This window comes from Nicotiana tabacum, chromosome 17 (genome assembly GCF_000715075.1).
Source record: "Nicotiana tabacum cultivar K326 chromosome 17, ASM71507v2, whole genome shotgun sequence".
Classification (NCBI taxonomy): domain Eukaryota; kingdom Viridiplantae; phylum Streptophyta; class Magnoliopsida; order Solanales; family Solanaceae; genus Nicotiana; species Nicotiana tabacum.
In genome coordinates this window covers 8,036,728-8,055,758 of record NC_134096.1, presented here as the reverse complement: position 1 = coordinate 8,055,758, position 19,031 = coordinate 8,036,728, and the positions used below count along the sequence as shown (strand labels likewise).

Sequence of the window (19,031 nt, the reverse complement as noted above, 5' to 3'; positions counted from 1 at the left end):
ATTATATATGATATCTCCTGATAGAAATGGTTGCGTAATTGATAAGGAAAATGACTCCTTACTCAAAGAGAACACTATCCAAGATTAGAAAGGAGTTAGAAGTTGAGGTTAACTAGAAATCTTCCACCAAAGAAGAGTATAGCATTGGAACTCCAGTTATTTCCTATTCTACTAACTCTATATATTATAGGATGTTCTCACTTTACAGGCACGTACAAAAGCTAAAGTTAAACGTGAGTTGAGAGCAAAATAGCAAGGCATTTTGCAAGCAATTCTTGTGTGATTCAAGTGTGCGAACCTGAAGCTACATGAACCAGATAGAAGAACCAGTTCCAAGTGTCTGTCTTTTATTCTAGTTTCGTTGTTGTAGTAGGTGTTTTAAGTTGTACCTTTCAGCTTTATCTAGAAGCAATTGTATTAGGTACTCTGAGTATTCAAGTTAGAGTTAACTTGAAGTTGTCACAACAGTTAGAGGCTGGTTGCCACAACGGGATTAGAGGTAATCCTTAGGTTTACAAAGAGTTTTGTAAATGTTGTTTTGGCTCAGTGATTTAGTGAAGTGTTGGGGAAAATCCCACTGAGTAGTAGGTCGTGATTTTTTCACCTTTTGAGCCGGGTGTTTTCCACGTAAAAATACTTGTGTTCTTTACTTTCCTTATTTATTATTTCTGCAATAGTATTATAAGAAACACATAGAAGAACCGGGTCCTTCTATAATTTGTGTACGTGAAAATTAGACACCACACAAATCACCCCCTCCTCTTGTGTGGTATTGAAGTATAAAACATCAGCATGATTAGCTGTTACTCATGGCCAACTATTCAGAGCCCTTTAGAAACTTAAATAGTTCACGTTGAGTCCCCAGAAAGCCAAATTTCCACTCAATCATCATTAATGGATTTGGAGAGCTGGTACTACTCTTTCTTGCAAAAGTCCATAGCAAGCTCTAGCTCAAACGAAGATCCGCGGTTGATTCATTCGTATTGAAATGTGATGAAAGTCTTTGCTGCACGATTATCAGCAGAACAAGTGAAAGAAATGGAGAAGAAACTAGGCTTTGTATCTGCACAACCACATAGGATATTGTCTTTACACACTACTCATAGTCCAAGTTTTCTTGGATTGCAGCAGAACATGGGTTTATGGAAGGATTCAAACTATGGAAAAGTTATGATTATTGGATTCTTGGATACTGACATTTCGCCTGACCATCATTCATTTAACGACGATGGAATGCTTCCTCCATCTGCTAAATGGAAGGGCAAGTGTGAATCTAATTTCACTACAAAGTGTAACAACAAGCTCATTGGTGCGAGGTCCTAAATACAAAACAGTTATTCACCAATAGATGATGTTGTACATGGAACCCACGCTTTGCTGGAGGTTTTGTGGAAGGTTCCAATGTGTATGGGAATGCTAACGGCACTGCAGTTGCGGTTGCCCCTCTTGCTCTTTTGGCAATTTATAAGGTTTGTGACTCTTTTGGTTGCGCTGACGGTGATATTTTAGCTGCCATGGGTGCATCTATTGATGATGGTGTTGACATCCTATCTCTTTCCCTTGGTGAAGGTAGTCGTAACTGTTGCAGAAACCGAATATATAGAGAGTGATTAAATCACAACTACTATATCTAAAGGTAGCTAATAAATAGTAAATGAGACAATAATAAAATGAACACCAGAAATTAACGAGGTTTGGAAAGATTTAATTTTTGCCTAGTCCTCGGACACAATCAACTCAAATTTATTTCACTCTAAAAATACAAGTAAAATACTACAAGAGAGAAAGAAGATTCAAATGACTTAGAAGATAACAAGGAAAGTGAGAGATGTTTACAAATGAACAAAACCCTTGCTATTTATAGAAGGGAAATGACCTTAATAATATCATGAATGACATCATATTAAGTGTGAACATACAATGTAAATGCATAAAAAATGCATCTACCAATTTCTTCCTAAAAGGAGGCTTCAAATGTTCACACTAGTTTACATTAATCTTGTCAAATTCAATAGTAACTTTGATAATGAGGAGAAAGAGGAGTGCTAACCGACTTCGCATATGGTACTCTTGACATATACTCTCATTCAGCTTCATTCTTCGGCGACAAAGCAGTACTAAGCTTAAAGTGAGGAGCAAGAGGAGTGCTAACCGACTTCGTGTTCTCATTTATGCCAAATCGATCTATTACTCTCTTCAAGTATTCTTTCTGAGATAGATAGAGTTTCTTTGAATGTCTATCTCTTTTTATCTCCATGCCAAGAATTTTCTTCGCCTCACCTAAATCCTTCATCTCGAACTCCTTTCTTAGTTGTATCTTCAACTTCTCAATTTTCTCTTGACTTTTGGAAGCTATCAACATATCATCAACGTATAGGAAAAGATATATGAAGGATCCATCTTCAAGCTTGTGCAAATACACACAATGATCGTATTTGCTTCTTCTGTACTTCTGTTGCAACATAAACTTGTCAAATTGTTTGTACCATTGTCTATAAGATTGTTTCAATCCGTAGAATGATTTTTCAAGTTTGCACACCATAATTTCCTTTTCAGCAACTTTGAATCCTTCTGGCTGAGTCATATAGATTTTTTCTTCCAAGTCTCCATGTAAAAATGCAATTTTTACATCTAACTAAACTAGTTCCAAATTCAACTGTGCTACCAAAGCCAACAAAACTCTAATGGAGGAGTGTTTCACGACCGGAGAAAATGCGTCATTGTAACCAATTCCCTCCTTTTGAGTGTACCCTTTGGCCACAAATCTTGCTTTGCAGCGAACATCTTCTTGTTTAGGAAATCCTTCTTTCTTTGCAAATACCCATTTGCACCCAATTGCTTTCTTTCCCTTCGGGAGATTGGCCAATTTCCATGTGCGATTCTGATGAAGGGACTACATTTCTTCATTCATGGAAATCCTCCACTTATCTTCTTCTGAACTTTGGACTGCGTCTTTATAAGTGGTAGGAACATCATCAACTACAATTGAGGTTGCACAAGCCACCGTCTCTATGAGACGAACAGGTTTCTTTATTGTTCTTTTTGGCTTGGTTGTTGCTATTGATTCAAGTTGTTGTTGGGGTTCTTGAGTTGGAATCTCCCCTTCCACTAACTCTTCTTCCAAGGGAAAATCTTCTATCGTTTCCTCGTTTTCTCCCTGTGTTGGGAAAATTAATTTTCCCTCAACTCCGCCTGCTTTGAAGTACCATCAGTTTGTTTGACATCTTCAACTGTCACCTTATATATTATGCTAGATTCATCAAAGGTAACATCTCTGCTGAATATAATTTTTCTTGTCTCTGGACACCATAATCGGTATCCTTTGACTCCAGAAGTAATCCTCATACATATAGCTTTCTTTGCTCTCGGATCCAATTTTGACTCTTTCACATGATAGTATGCAATTGAGCCAAACACATGTAAAAAATTATAATCTTCAGCAGGTTTTCCATACCACTTTTCAAATGGTGTCTTGCCACCAATAATGGCAGATGATAGGCGATTAATGAAGTGGCATGCATATGTTATTGCCTCAGCCAAAAATTCTTTGCCCAAGCCAGCATTGGACAATATACACCGAACCTTCTCCAGCAAAGTCTGGTTCATGCGTTCTGCCACTCCATTCTGTTGTGGTGTATTTCTGACTGTGAAATGTCTCAAAATGCCATCATCTTCATAAATCTTATTGTAAAGTTCATTTTTGTATTCTCCACCATTATCTGTGCGAAGACACTTTATCTTTCTGCCTGTTTGAGTCTCTATCATCGCCTTCCATTTGAAAAAATTTCCCAGTACCTCATCTTTGGTTTTCATAGTATACACCCACACTCTTCGGGAAAAGTCATCAATAAAGGTTACAAAATAATGTTTCCCACCTAATGAAGGTGTTTTGGAAGCACCTCAAATATCAGAGTGAACATAATCCAAAATACCTTTAGTATTAAGGATAGCTGTTCCAAATTTAACCCTTGCATGTTTCCCCTTGACACAATGCTCACAAAACTCCAAATTGCAAGTCTTTACTCCTTTTAACAATCCTTGATCTGATAAAATTTTCAAGGATTTTCCTCCAGCATGTCCCAAGCGCATGTGCCATAGCTTGGTTGCTTCTGCCTCCTTGTCATCACTGGATGTCACTGTTGTTGTCCCAATAACTGTACTACCGCGATAGTGATACATGTTATTATTTCGCCGAATTCCCTTCATTATCACCAGTGCACCGGAGCATATTCTCGTTACCCCATTTTCTGCAACGACTTTGAGCCCCTTTGACTCTAGGGCTCCTACAGAAATGAGATTTTTCTTCAATTCCGGTACATATCGAACATCTGTTAATGTTCTGATCAATCCATCATGGTTCCTTAATCAGATTGAACCAATACCATATGCGGTAAGAGGATTGTTATTTGCGGTGTGAATAACTCTACATTCTCCTTCTTGAAAATTAACGAACCAGGCTTTGTTGGGACACATATGATAGCTACAAGCTGAATCCATCAGCCATATGTCAGATGGTTTGAATGGCTCAGTTGTAACTAGTGAGAAATCAGAGTTGTCACAATCAACTACATTTGAATCCATGACAGCCTTCCCATTGTTAGGTTTGGCCTTGTTTTTCAACTTTGGATAGTTTTTCTTCTAGTGCCCCTTTTCTCGGCAAACGGCACATTCATCTTTGCTAGGTATGGATCTTGACTTGGATCTTCCTTTCTTCGGTCTCATATGATTTTGAGAATTACCTCTCACGACCAGTGCTTCTCCTTCTCCACTCTTTTGTTTTTCTCTCTTTCTTTGTTCATAGTTGTACAAGGCAGAACAAACTATTTTGAGAGACACTTCATCATTCCCATGAAGTAGAGTAGTTTCGAGGTGCTCGTACTCATCGGGAAGTGAACTTAATAACATTAAGGCCATATCTCCATCACTAAAATTCACGTCCATATTTTGCAAATCTGTCGCCAACTTATTAAAGATGGTGATATGATCATTCATTATATTACCAAAAACATATGTGAAGCGTAACCGTCTTTTTTTCATGTAAAGTTTTTTTGACTGTTTTTCTTCAAGAATTTATCCTCCAACGTATTCCACAATTTACTTACAGAAGTTTCTTTTGTGTATGGATACTTCTATTCTCTTGCGAGGTAAGATCGAATAGTACCACAAGCAACGCGGTTGATAATCTTCCAATCTCCTTCTCCGATATTGTCTGGTTTCTTTTCTTCTATGGCAATATCTACCCCTTGTTGAAAAAGGACATCAAGAACCTCAGCTTGCCACATCTCGAAATGTCCTGATCCGTCAAAAATTTCAACTGCAAATTTCGCATTTGACATAATTCTTGTCATGAACGAAGATGCCAGTGACGTATTACTGACACCCGATGTGGACTTTTCATTTTTATTATCTCCTATTTTTGCTACAGATACTATTTATTTGGTGACAGTACAGAACACCAAAGTAATTCTTTTATGATGTGGAAGTTCAGACTATGCTGCAACCGCAGAGCATATTAAATTAGAACCTTGGCTCTGATACCAATTATTGCAATCACAACTACTATATCAAAAGGTAATTAATAAATAGTAAATGAGACAATAATAAAATGAACACCAGAAATTAACGAGGTTCGGCAAAATTTGATTTTTATTTCACTCCAAAAATACAAGTGAAATACTACAAGAGAGAAAGAATATTCAAAGGACTTAGGAGATAAGAAGGCAAGTGAGAGATGTTTATAAATGAACAAAACCCTTGCTATTTATAGAAGGGAAATGGCCTTAATAATATCATGCATGACATCATATTAAGTGTCAACATGCAATGTAAATGCATAAAAAATGCATCTACCAATTTCTTCCTAAAAGGAGGCTTCAAATGTTCACACTAGTTCACATTAATCTTGTCAAATTCAACAGTAACTTTGATAATAATCCCATCATGCTTGGTGCATATAGTTCAACAGAAAGAGGCATTCTTGTAAGTTGCTCCTCTGGTAATAGCGGTCCACTAGATAGAAATATTGCAAATAAAGCCCCATGGATTCTGACAGTAGGTGCTAGCACTGTTGACAGAAAAATTAAGGCTACTGTTAAGCTTGGCAACAATAAAGAGTTCGAGGGCGCATCAACCTTTCATGCAAAGGCTTCCAATGTAACCTTTTTCCCTCTATTTGATACTTCAAATGACATTGTGATGGGTTTAAAGTATCTTAGATTTATGTTTTGATGATCTAACAAACTTATTGTCAAGAACTAGATAAAGGATCTGATGCACACTTAGTATATTTATCCATCAATGGACTTATGCTAATGTGAGTTGTATGACTTCAGATAGAAAAGAACCAACTCAGGGACCTGATCCCTTGGAGCTTCCCTAACAGCAGTACGAAGTCAACTCTACAGTTGGAAAGTGACTGCGTGCACTGTACATTCTACAGTACAGAAACAGTGCAGCAGTCACTGACCAAGTGTTTACATAATCTAAGTGATGTCATTCAAAGGATATTAATAATAAGCATTACAACAAAACATCACTTAAACACTTATGATATTCAAACAAAAGCATTCAAGATCTGATTATCAAGCATTAAAGATGCAAGTGCATCAAGAACAAAGTGCAACACTACTACAGACCAGTTCCATAACAAGTCTTTTATATGTCCTTAGTTGAGTTGTATCTTTGTATTGGTTATTTATTGTAATTCCTACTTTGCTTATCTAGAAGCTTAAATTAGGAATCTCAAAAACCACAAACCCGTAGAGCTTGTGTCGTGACTAGAGTTAGTCATGAGTTGAAGTCTTTGTAATATGTGTATTTCAAAGTGGCTTGTAATAGGTGCATTGCAAGTTAGTGAGGAGTTAAGAGTTTAATTCCTAGGTTGCAATAGGTTGTAATCTAAAGATTGCTCAGTAGTGAAGTTTGAATCCTACCAGTGTAGGTAATGGTTTTTTTTATCCCCTTGAGCAGGGATTTTTCCATGTAAAAATATCTCGTTTCATTTACTTACTGTTAGATTAGCTAGTTCTGTGGGAATTGTTATAGGACCAGGTCTCTATACAGTTTGGTGGACTCATACATTCTATCAATTGGTATTAAAGCAGGTTCTTTCTAAAAGGTTAACACCTAGAGAGGATCCTCACCATGGTTGCTCCACCAAACTTTGAGGAAGAACAATCAACTTACAGCCCCCCAAGATTCAATGGCCAATACTATGGGTGGTGGAAGACTCGAATGTATGACTTCATAATGGTAGAAGACTCCGAGTTATGGGATGTTATTTGTGATGGTCCATATGTCCCAACAAAGAAGGTAGGAGAACCTGCTGTAATGGTGCCGAAAACAAGTAAGGAGTACAATGACGCTGACAAGAAAGGTGTAGAGAAGAACTTTCACGCCAAAAAGATTTTGGTGTGTGGTATAGGACCTGATGAATATAATAGGATTTCAGCATGTCAGTCTGCCAAGGAGATATGTGAAGCTTTACAAACGGCACCTGAAGGAACTACTCAAGTAAAGCAGTCCAAGATCGATATGCTCACCACTGAGTATGAGATTTTTAGAATGAAGGATGATGAATCCATTCAAGACATGCATACTCGATTCACTTCCATTATAAATGAGCTACACTCTCTCGGAGAAATCATTCCTAGGAACAAGCGCGTGAGGAAGGTTCTTAGCGTTTTACCCAGCTCCTGGGAAAGTAAGGTTAATGTTATCACTGAAGCCAAGGATCTGCAGACATTGACTATGGACGAGCTAGTTGGGAATCTGAAAACCTATGAGATGAAGAGAAATAAGGACAGTGAAAGAAGAGAACCAAAGAAGGATAAGAACCTGGTACTCAAAGCTGAAAATAATAATTCGAGTGAGGAGGATAGTGACATGGCATACCTTACCAGAAGGTTTCAGAAAATGGTTCGAAGAAATGGAGGTATACCAAAGAGAGGCAGTTCCAGCAAACCAAAGAATTATGAACTCAGTCATAAGTGTGAAAAGCCAGGGCATTTCATCAAGGACTGTCCTCTTATGAAGCAAGAGCATTTCAAGCACAACTATGATAAAGCAGCCAAGAGGAACCTGGTTCCTAACAAACGCTTCAAAAGAAAAAACGTAGCTAACAATGTTGTGAAGCAAGCTCTTGCAGCATGGGGAAACACCTCCAGTGAATCAGAAGAAGAAAATGATGCAGGTGATAGTTCCATGATGGCAGTTGAAAATGAAGCAAATGAATATGACTCAATATTTTCTTTGATGGCTCAGTTAGACGATGATGAAGATGATGACAATGATGAGGTAAACTTTAGGGATGTTCAGAGGAATCTGAAATCCTACTCTCCCAAGAAACTCATGTCATTAGCTAATGTTTTGATTGATGCATATCATAGTCTTGTGAGTGATAAGGATGCCTTGACCATAGAGTTAGGATATGCCGAGCAGACTAGAGATGACTTGGTGGTTTGTGCAGTTGACCTGAAGGAAACTACAGAAAATCTGAAAAATGAGAAGGAGGTTCTAATAGAAAAAATTACTAATGTAGAACATAAAAGAGATGATTTAATGGTAGTTGTAGTTGACTTGAAATAAACCACATAGAACTTTAGTAAAGAAAAGAATACCTTAGTGGAGAAAGCTACCATTACTGAGCAAGAAAGAGATGATCTCTTAGTGGTAATCGTAGACTTAGAGGAAACAATTGAGGGACTTAAAGCAGAATATAGGCCTGGAAATTCTGAAAAGGGGAAGGAAGTAGCTAGTAAGGCACATATTAAACTTGAAAATGAGCTGAATAATGTGAAAACTAGTTTGTGTGCTGAGCTTCAGAAAAATAGGCAGCTTCAAGCAGAATTGGAGAAAGTAAAAAATGATCTTGAGAAATCTCTTAAGTGGACCTGGTCCTCAGATGCTATTACTGCCATATACTTTAATAATGGTAAAAACAGGCAGGGAATAGGGTTCCAAAGGGAGAAAGTTTCCTATAACTCTCATGAAAAGTATGTCACTGTACCTAATAACCGGCTTTGTACCCACTGTGGGAACAATGGGCATTTCAAGGAAAATTGCCAAGCAAGAGTCCAGTCTGTTCAGAAAAACAAAGTTTTTGCTGAAAAAGTAACTAGTGGAAGAGGACCAGGTGCCACTCACAAAAAAACGCATATTGCCTGCATGGACTAGAAGAGCTCTCATTCATCCCTTTTCTCATTATAAGGGACCCAAACTTGTTTGATTCCTAAATCTAACCCTTGATTTATCTGTGCAGGGAATAGTGAAAGGAAGCAGTCAACAATGGATTATGGACAGTGGATGCTCTAAGCATATGACTGGGAATACCATGGACTTCCTTTCACTAAAAGCACTGCAAGGAGGGAATGTATCATTTGAAAATGGGAAAAAGGGTACATTCTTGGTGTTGGAAAAGTTGGAAAGTCTCTCTCACACTCAATTGAGAACGTGTACTATGTAAATGGTCTAAAGTATAGTCTCTTGAGTGTTTCTCAAATCTGTGATAAAGGAAACAAGGTGGAGTTTTTGTCAAAGGTGTGCACAGTTACTAATCTGGTAACTAGTAAAGTGGTACTAGTGGCCAAAAGATACAAGAACATCTATGTTGTTGATTTCGAGTCCCTACAAAGTGGTGATATGAGCTGCTTGAAAGCAGTTGATGATGATGCAGAGTTATGGCACAGAAGGTTGGGACATGCAAGTTTCTCTCTTCTGAACAAACTGATACAGAAGGACCTGGTTCGTGAATTGCCAAATTCAAAATTCAAGGAGCACAGAGTGTGTGATGCATGTGCTAGAGAAAAGCATGTGAAATCCTCAATCAAGCCAAAGAAGGATGTCAGCACATCAAAGCCACTTGAACTCCTTCATATGGATCTATGTGGCCCTATGAGAGTGCCAAGCAGAGGAGGAAAAAGATATATTTTTGTGATAGTACATGACTACTCAAGATTCACTTGGACACTGTTTCTCAGAACCAAGGATGAGACCTTCGAAGTGTTTGCAGCCTTTGTCAAGAAAATCCAAGTAAAGATGGAATCAAAAGTGGCTTGCATCAGATCTGATCATGGAACATAATTTAAAAATGCCAAGTTTTATGAATTCTGCAGTGAAAATGGCATCACCCATAACTTCTCAACTCGAAGAACTCCACAGCAAAATGGAGTTGTAGAAAGGAAGAACTGAACCCTTGAAGATATGGCTAGAATAATGCTTATTGATAGTGGGATAGCCAAAAACTTCTGGGCAGAAGCCATAAATACAGCCTGCTACTTGGTTAACAGGTGCATGATCAAATCCTTCCTGAACAAAACTCCCTATGAACTGCTCAATGGAAGGAAGCCCAATATGACACACCTAAGAATATTTAGGTGCAAATGCTATGTTCTTAACACTGGAATTGATCAGCTTGGAAAATTTGACGCCAAAAGTGATGAAGGAATTTTTCTAGAGTATTCCTCTCAAAGCAAAGCTTACAAGGTTTACAATAAAAGGACTCAGTGTGTGGAAGAAAATGTTCATGTAATCTTCAACGAGACACTTCCATCTGGTGAGAAGAGCAACAAGGATGATCAAGACAGTGAGCCACTACTGGTTCCAAGAGAGATCACCGACATGGAAAATGGAAAGGAAGATATGATGAGTCAAATGAAGGATACAAATGAAGACAATGCAACCTCTTCCTCTCTAACTCAAGAGGAACCAGGTACACACATCACAACCACTGAAGCTGAAGAAAGAGTAGCTGATGCAGTTCAAAGTACCCCACAGGCAGCAGAAAGAGGAATTCAAGGGAACTATTCAGGATTACCTAGTTCCTCCATTAATGAGATTCAGGTTCCAAATTGGAAACATAAAAGCTCCCATCCTCTCAATAATATAATAACCCCCATTGATTTTGGAGTCCAAACTAGATCAAAAGCCAGAAATTCACTTGCCTTCTCAGCCTTCCTCTCCCAAATAGAACCCAAAAATATTAAGGAAGCATTGAAGGATGCAGACTAGATCACAACTATGCAGGAGGAGTTGCATCAATTTGATAGGAAAAAAGTATAGCACTTGGTACCTAGACTCTCAGATAGAACCATCATAGGAACTAAGTGGGTATTCAGGAACAAGCTTGATGAGCATGATGTGGGAGCTGAACTTTTTCTTGGGTCTTCAAGTGAAGTAGTCCGCGAAGGGAACTTGTATTAGTCAGCAGAAATATATCAAGAAGCTTTTGAAGAGGTTTGATATGGAAGCATCAAAGGTGATTGACACCGCCATTTCCACTGGCGCTAAGCTAGACATGGATGAATCTGGCTCTCCTGTAAATCAAAAAATGTATCGAGGAATTATTGGATTACTCCTCTAGCTCACTCCCAACAGGCCAGATATTGTATTCAGTGTGGGTTTATTGCAAGGTTTCAATCAAATCCCAAGGAATCTCATCTAAAAGATGCTAAAAGGATTCTGAAATATCATAAGGGAACACAGGACTTGGTTCTGTATTACCCTTCAGGTGATAACTTTAATCTTGTTGGTTATGTTGACGCTGACTATGCAGGTTACCTTGTGGACAGGAAGAGCACATCCAGAATAGCTCATTTCCTAGGATCTTGTCTGATTTCATGGGGTACAAGGAAGCAAAATTCAGTAGCTCTCTCAACAGCTGAAGTAGAATATGTTGTTGCAGCGTCCTGCTGTGCTCATCTCTTGTGGATCAAAAAATAATTGGAGGATTTTGGGGTATACACTGACTGTGTACCTCTATTCTGTGACAACACCAGTGCACTCAACATGGCAAAAAACTCGGTCCAACACAAGAGAACCAAGCACATTGATGTGAGACATCATTTTCTCAGAGACAACATGGAGAAGGGGCTTATTTGCATGAAGTTCCATAGTACAGAAGACCAAATTGAAGATATCTTCACCAAAGCTCTAAGCAGGGATCATTTTGAGAGAAAAAGGATGGCACTGGTGTTAATCAATCCAAATTGAGAACCTAATTCCCTTCCCTATGGCTATGAAAATTACATTCATGTAAATCTAGCTAAAGTGTTTTCTGGCCAAGCTTAACTCACTTCTATACCGTTGCAGGTAGACACGCATGATGATTATAGAAGCTGAAGGAAGAATGCATGAGCGGCAAAAGAGAGTTGAAAATCTTTTTAAAAAGACCGGTCAGGAACCTAGTTCTTGTACCACAGGTTAATAGTCTTGTGTTTTTCTCATGCGTATCTCAAAAGAAACAAAATTAACCGCCACGTCATCCACCTTTTCAAACCTTGTATATCACGTCTTTTCTTTCAAATCTTTTCACTTCCCTCTGCAACGGTGCATCTTCCCACAAACCTACCGCCATTTCAGAACCCTTTTCTCTCTTCCCTCATCATTATCCTTTCCCTCCTTAAAAATCCTTCATTCCTAACCTTGAGCGATCATCCCTCTCTTTCTCTCTCCATCCTTCCAGAATCTTCAATCTAACTATCTACCATGGCTGAAGAGCAAGCTATCCTACCTACCTTGGAAGGTAACATCTTCGACTCATCTGCCACCTTCGAAACACCACCAAAAATCCCCTCTTCCATCATTACTGACACCGATATATCCAAACCTGATTCCCTTTCACCTCTTATCTCTCTCACCACTCCATATGACCCTATTCCTTCGTTAAGTGTTGAGGACTCAGAAACCTCAAAAGTCAACACTGTTTCTTCTCTGTTGCCTGATACTCTCAAAAACCAGAAGAAGGATGAAAAAGAGGGTGAAACTCAACAAAAAAGGGTTTTTGAGGAAGATATTGATCAGTACATAAGTTTTCCAGTCTTGGACACTATTTCTCCCATGGAGTCTTAGGAAAAGGAGGCCACTGAAAACATATTGGCCATTGTTGCTGAGGGACTGGTGAATGAAAGACCTTCTACCATGCCTGAGTCTCAGGGGGAAGGGACTCCGCTCTTAGGAGAAAAAGGAACAATGGTGCTCTTTGAACCACCTGCACCTGAAGAAGCTACTGGGAACCCTGCTGATGAACCTGATCCCCTCCCTGAGGAAACAGGTCAGGAATCATCTTCCCAGGTCAGCTTTGACCCTGCTCCTTCTCCTCACTTTGACGCTGAGCCGTTGGAGTTTATCCCTCCTGTTGTAAGACCTAGTGATGAGGATGATCAGGATGATGTGGTTTTCAGTGCTCGCTTCAAGATTAGAAAGCCCGTGGTCACTCCTGAGCCCCCTTCTAAGAGACCTACCACAAGGTTGCAAAAGAAGGAGGCTTTTGAGGCTGCCTTGAAGAAGAAGAAGAAGAAGAGGAAGAAGAAGAAGAAGAAGAAGAAGAAGAAGAAGAAGAAGAAGAAGAAGAAGAAGAAGAGGTTGATGAAGGTAGGGAAAATTGTGTGTGACAAAAATATTTTAGTAGTAGAGGTGGATGAGGATGCTCAAGAGGAACCAAGTTCCCTGGTTGAGAGATCTCAGAAAAAGAAACAATCTGTTGAGAGTGCTTCAAAGGAAGTTGTTGAAAAACTAAGTAAAAAGTGGAGGAAGAATCTGTGTCTGATGATGATATTCTGGTAAAATTAAGTGTTAAGGGCAAGTCCATTAGCAATTTTGGCAAAAGAAAGTTGGAAACTGTTGGGGAACCCGGTTCTGCAAAAAACGTGAAAAGTGTAAGTGTACTAGGGCAAGAAAGGTTGAGACATCAAAAGGTACTGTGGGGTCGCACTTCTGACCCAGAGATTTATGAAATGGCGGGTATGAGACAAATTCTTGAGATGGTGTAATTTAAGCAGTGGGGCCATCTGTTCAAAGATGATGTGGCCAAAGTATATGAGGATGAGGTCAAAAGCTTCTATGCCGACCTCTTTACTGTTGAAGATGACCACATCTGTGTTTTAGTGAATGTAGTGGATATGGTATTAGATGCTACTGTGTTGGGGGACATTCTCAAGGTTCCATCTGAAGGGTTGTCATCTGTGAGAGGTGCTTGTGGCTCTAATTTTAGGCGCGCCATTGTGAAAGAAAAAGTTGTCCAGCATTGGGAACGGGTACAAAGAAGGATATGCTTCTTGTGTACCAACTATTGTTTGAGTTGGTTAACAAGGTTCTGCTCCCTCGTGCTGAAAGAAGGTCCATTACTTCCAAGTCTGATCTATACTTAATGGAAGCACTAGATGAGTTCCGTTCTATCAACTTGCCTGCCATTATGATTGAACATATACAGAAAGTGGCAGCTTTCAAAGATGGGAACCATGGACTTCTGTATGGCTTTCTTCTCACGCTTGTCTTCAAGTTCTTTGATGTACCCTTAGGAAATCCCAAGATGGGGACCAGAAAACAAACCTTCTCAAAAACTACACTGGAGGAATGTGAATGTATTGAAAAGGTTGGAGGAATGGGAAGCACTTCGACGATCTCACAGCTAATCAACGCCCAGAATAGTGCCACAGAGGAGATCAGGAAGTTGAAGGCAAGGAACACTATTCTTGAGACTCAGCTTAGTCAGGCTAGAACAGCACCAGGACCCTCCAGTTCATCAAGTGAAGAAGTTGCTCGTCTGTCTAACGAAAATGTTGAGCTCAGGCAACAGGTGGAGAACCTGAGAGAGAACCTGCTCACAGAGCAAATATCCGCAAATGCTCGGATTGACCTTGTTCTCAACACTCTTGTTGCCTCCTCCAAGCCCTCCTCCTCTAGTGCCCCCTAAGAAAATCTTCCAATGACTAGTGTCAAGTTTCTATATTTTATTTTGATGACTTGTGGTAGTTGTTTTTGTCTTTTTTTTATGTGGATGGATTTCACCTGTACTGCTCCCGCTTTCAACAGTCCAAACTTGCCTTTGCTGTAATGGAAAAGGCTTATGTTTTATAAAAATCAATGAAGACTCTCTTTTGCTGTTAAATGCTTGTTTTTTTCTGCTTCTCTTTTCTATCATGTTGTGTGCACACATGTGGCATGAGTTAGCTAGGCTAGATTTCTTTATGTTGATTGCTTGCTTGGGTATTTTTAATGATGCCAAAAGGGGGAAGATAAATTGAAGAATAAATTGAAGCAGGGGGATCTGATTAAGGGGGAAGCATAGAGTCCGGGGGAACTTGTGAAGTTCCTGGTACTTTATCTAGTTTATTGTGCTCTGCAAATGGTTGTCAATTTTAAAGTTTGTCATCATCAAAAAGGGAAAAATTGATGGGTTTAAAGTATCTTAGATTTATGTTTTGATGATCTAACAAACTTATTGTCAAGAACTAGATAAAGGACCTGATGCACACTTAGTATATTTATCCATCAATGGACTTAAGCTAATGTGAGTTGTATGACTTCAGATAGAAAAGAATCAACTCAGGAAAAGTCAACTCTACAGTTGGAAAGTGACTGTGTGCACTGTACATGCTACAGTACAGAAATAGTGCATCAGTCACTTCCCATTGGGAAGGGCTTTTTACCAACCAAGTGTTTACATCATCTAAGTGATGCCATTCAAAGGATATTAACAAGAAGCATTACAACAAAACATCACTTGAACACATGTGATATTCAAACAAAAGCATTCAAGATCTGATTATCCAGCATTGAAGACACAAATGCATCAAGAACAAAGTGCAACACTACTACAGACCAGTTCCATAACAAGTCTTTTATATGTACTTAGTTGAGTTGTATCTTTGTATTGGTTATTTATTGTAATTCCTACTTTGCTTATCTAGAAGCTTAAATTAGGAACCTCAAAAACCACAAACCCGTAGAGCTTGTGTCGTGACTAGAGTTAGTCATGAGTTGAAGTCTTTGTAATAGGTGTATTGCAAAGTGGCTTGTAATAGGTGTATTGCAAAGTGGCTTGTAATAGGTGTATTGCAAGTTAGTGAGGAGTTAAGAGTTTAATTCTTAGGTTGCAATAGGTTGTAATCTAAAGATTGCTCAGTAGTGAAGTTGAAATCCTACCAATGTAGGTCGTGGTTGTTTTTTATCCCCTTGAACAGGGATTTTTCCACGTAAAAATATCTCGTGTCATTTACTTACTGTTAGATTAGCTAGTTCTGTGGGAATTGTTATAGGATTAGGTCTCTATACAGTTTGGTGGACTCATACATTCTATCACATTGACACTATTGGTTGCGATAAAGGTATGCTGGCTGACCCTACTATTAGAGGAAAAATAGTTTTGTGCTTTGGAGGTGGTGTTAATACGAGGAGTGAAAAAGGACAAGCAGTAAAGGATGCTGGAGGTGTTGGCATGATTATCTTCAATGAGCCAGAATATTGTGTTACTACGTTAGCCGGTACTCATGTCCTTCCTGCACTGGATATTACTTATGATGATGGAATGAAAATTCTTGACTATATGAATTCAACAAAGAAACCAGTAGCCAGAATTATATTTCAAGGAACGGTAATCGGCAATAGAAATGCACCAGTGGTTGCTTCATTTTCTTCTCGAGGACCAAGCTGGGCTAGTCCTGGAATCTTGAAGCCTGACATTATTGGTCCTGGTGTTAACATTCTTGTTGCTTGGCCTACCTCAGTTGAAAATAACTCAAATACAAAATCTACCTTCAATATTATTTCTGGCACCTCCATGTCTTGTCCTCACCTCAGTGGAATAGCTGCATTGTTGAAAAGCGCACACCCCAATTGGTCTCCTGCAGCTATCAAGTCAGCAATCATGACAACTGCTAATACAGTAAACCTCGCCAACAAGCCCATCCTGGATGAAAGGCTTCTACCTGCTAACGTCTTTGCCATTGGAGCAGGACATGTCAATCCATCAAGAGCAAATGATCCGGGGCTAATTTATGATAACCCTATTCAGAGACTATATACCTTATTTGTGTGGTTTGAATTACACAAATCGACAGATGAGAAACATTCTACAATGCAAGGTGAATTGCTCGGAAGTGAAAAGTATTCCCCAAGCACAACTGAATTACCCTTCATTTTCCATCACACTCGGAGAAAATTCTCAAACATATACAACAACAGTCACTAATGTTGGGGAGGCTAAATCATTTTATAGCGTGGAGATCGTTTTCCACCCCGAGTTTCAGTGACCGTTAAGCCCTCTACTCTAAAATTCTCTAAGTTAAACCAAAAGTTGACATACCGAGTGATCTTTTCCGAAACAACCAATAGTTCAAATAATGTTGTAGTTCAAGGATTCTTGAAATGGGCTAGCACTACACACTCTGTAAGAAGTCCAATAGTAGTTGTGCTAGTCTAGTAAAACTGTCTGATCATTGCATTTCTGGTTTCTTTTCTTTTTAGTATTTTGTCCTTTACATTATGGAAGGCTTTGCAATTATTAAGATCTATTATGTTTTGGAAGTTTCATTAAAATATTATATTCCCATTGTAGTTGTTAATGAAATGGATGTTGTTTAATTATTTTATGGCATCCTTTTTCTCATATGAAACTAGTCGGAAATTAACAACCAAAGAGCCACTTCTCTCATCAGTAAAGAAGGGCCACTACCAAGTTATTGTTACGTGTTTTCTTAATTTTCTTACCATACTTAGTTTTACTTTGTCTTGTAGGAAAAGGTTTGGACTTCTATAAATTGAGGATCCTTCCTTCTCATTCAGTAGCATCCACAATGTAATCATAAGGGGTTTGAGAGTCTTGTTTAGGGGGGAGAACTTTTCGGGACAAGTGTGTCACTTGTGTTTGCCTCTTTGTGAGGTTGTTCTCTCAATATTTTGTGCTCTCTTTTAGATAATGGATTGCTCATCTCCGCTGTGGACGTAGGTTAATTAACCGAACCACATTAAATATTTGTGTCTCTTTTGTTGTTTGATTTATCATCATTCAATGTTGCTTTAATAGCTTCTGCATGACACCTGACTTTTTCGGTTCTAACAGTTATGACCAACTTAACATCGAATGACTCTCGATAAGCGAAAAGTACAAAATAAATTGGGATGGAACTAGATGGATTTTATAACTTAATTTGAACATTTTTTTCATCACAAACATACTTCTTTTGCTATATTTTTAATGCTATTTAGATTTACTCAATTTTAAAAAGCTGAAAGTTCAGATTAATATAACACCAAATTGTTATGAAATTAAACATAGCCCAATCTGATATAGTTCGTTCTCGTCTACTTGTGGGATCACACTACGTATGTTGTTGTTCAAGATTATGAAAATTGTATTGGCATTCAAAGTAATAACAATTCCAATATGAGGAAAATATAAAAAAATAAACAAACACTATCACTACATTGCGTCAATCAAGCACCACAACTCTCAAGATATAATGTCTAGTATTTAGATGGGAATGTCAACATCCAAACCACAAAAGTTGGAGTCACAAAAACATAAAAAATTATCAAGAAAACCAGTATGTTGAAGTGACGAGGTTATGGAAGATTAAGGTTCAAATTCAAGCAAAGACAAAAAATAGTAGAGAATATTTATCAACATGTCAAAATTTTAGTGGACAAAGTAACCTCATACCTTTGTCGGTGAAAAGCAGCAGGTGTCTCAGACACTAGTCGAGACGCTTTGATGGACAAAGTTAGACGGGACCCAAGCACTACTTTATGATCCCAAAAGAAAAAGAGAAAATGAGGTTGACGTGGAAAAAGATAGTCAAGAATGAAGAAACAAAAAGAGTTGTTGCTCAAAAAGATTCAAGAGTTTTGTAATTCAAAAGAGTTAAGCATGCCAATAATGACAGAGGCCAACTCCAACTTCTAATAAGTGGACAAAATAACATCCACATGGTACATGTTATATACAGAGAAATAAAAGTTCCCAACTTTGGATCATTATAATATGCAGTGAAAAAGGGAAAGCAAGGCTGAATTGACCTGGTCCTTAATTTCTTTTAGTGCCATTACCAGCTCTTTTTTGACATAGGGAATAACTTCATCTTTTTTCTTTTGATTTCCACATACCCGCCATAGGGTCTGACTAATTCGTATTTATGATGGGAAGTCCTACTTTTGGGGGTGGGGTGAGGGGAGGGATAAAACACTCCTTACTAAAGGTGATTCTATGCCCAAGACTCGAACCTGAGAAGTGTAATTAAGGATGAAAGTGTAGTTAC

The 19,031-nt window shown here is 38.6% G+C and overlaps 1 pseudogene; it reads left to right on the top strand.

Annotated features, from left to right (window-relative positions):
• Nucleotides 1-1,038: 1,038 nt before the first annotated feature.
• LOC107786451 (subtilisin-like protease 3) lies at nucleotides 1,039-17,197 on the top strand (annotated as a pseudogene).
• The last annotated feature ends 1,834 nt before the right edge of the window (nucleotides 17,198-19,031 follow it).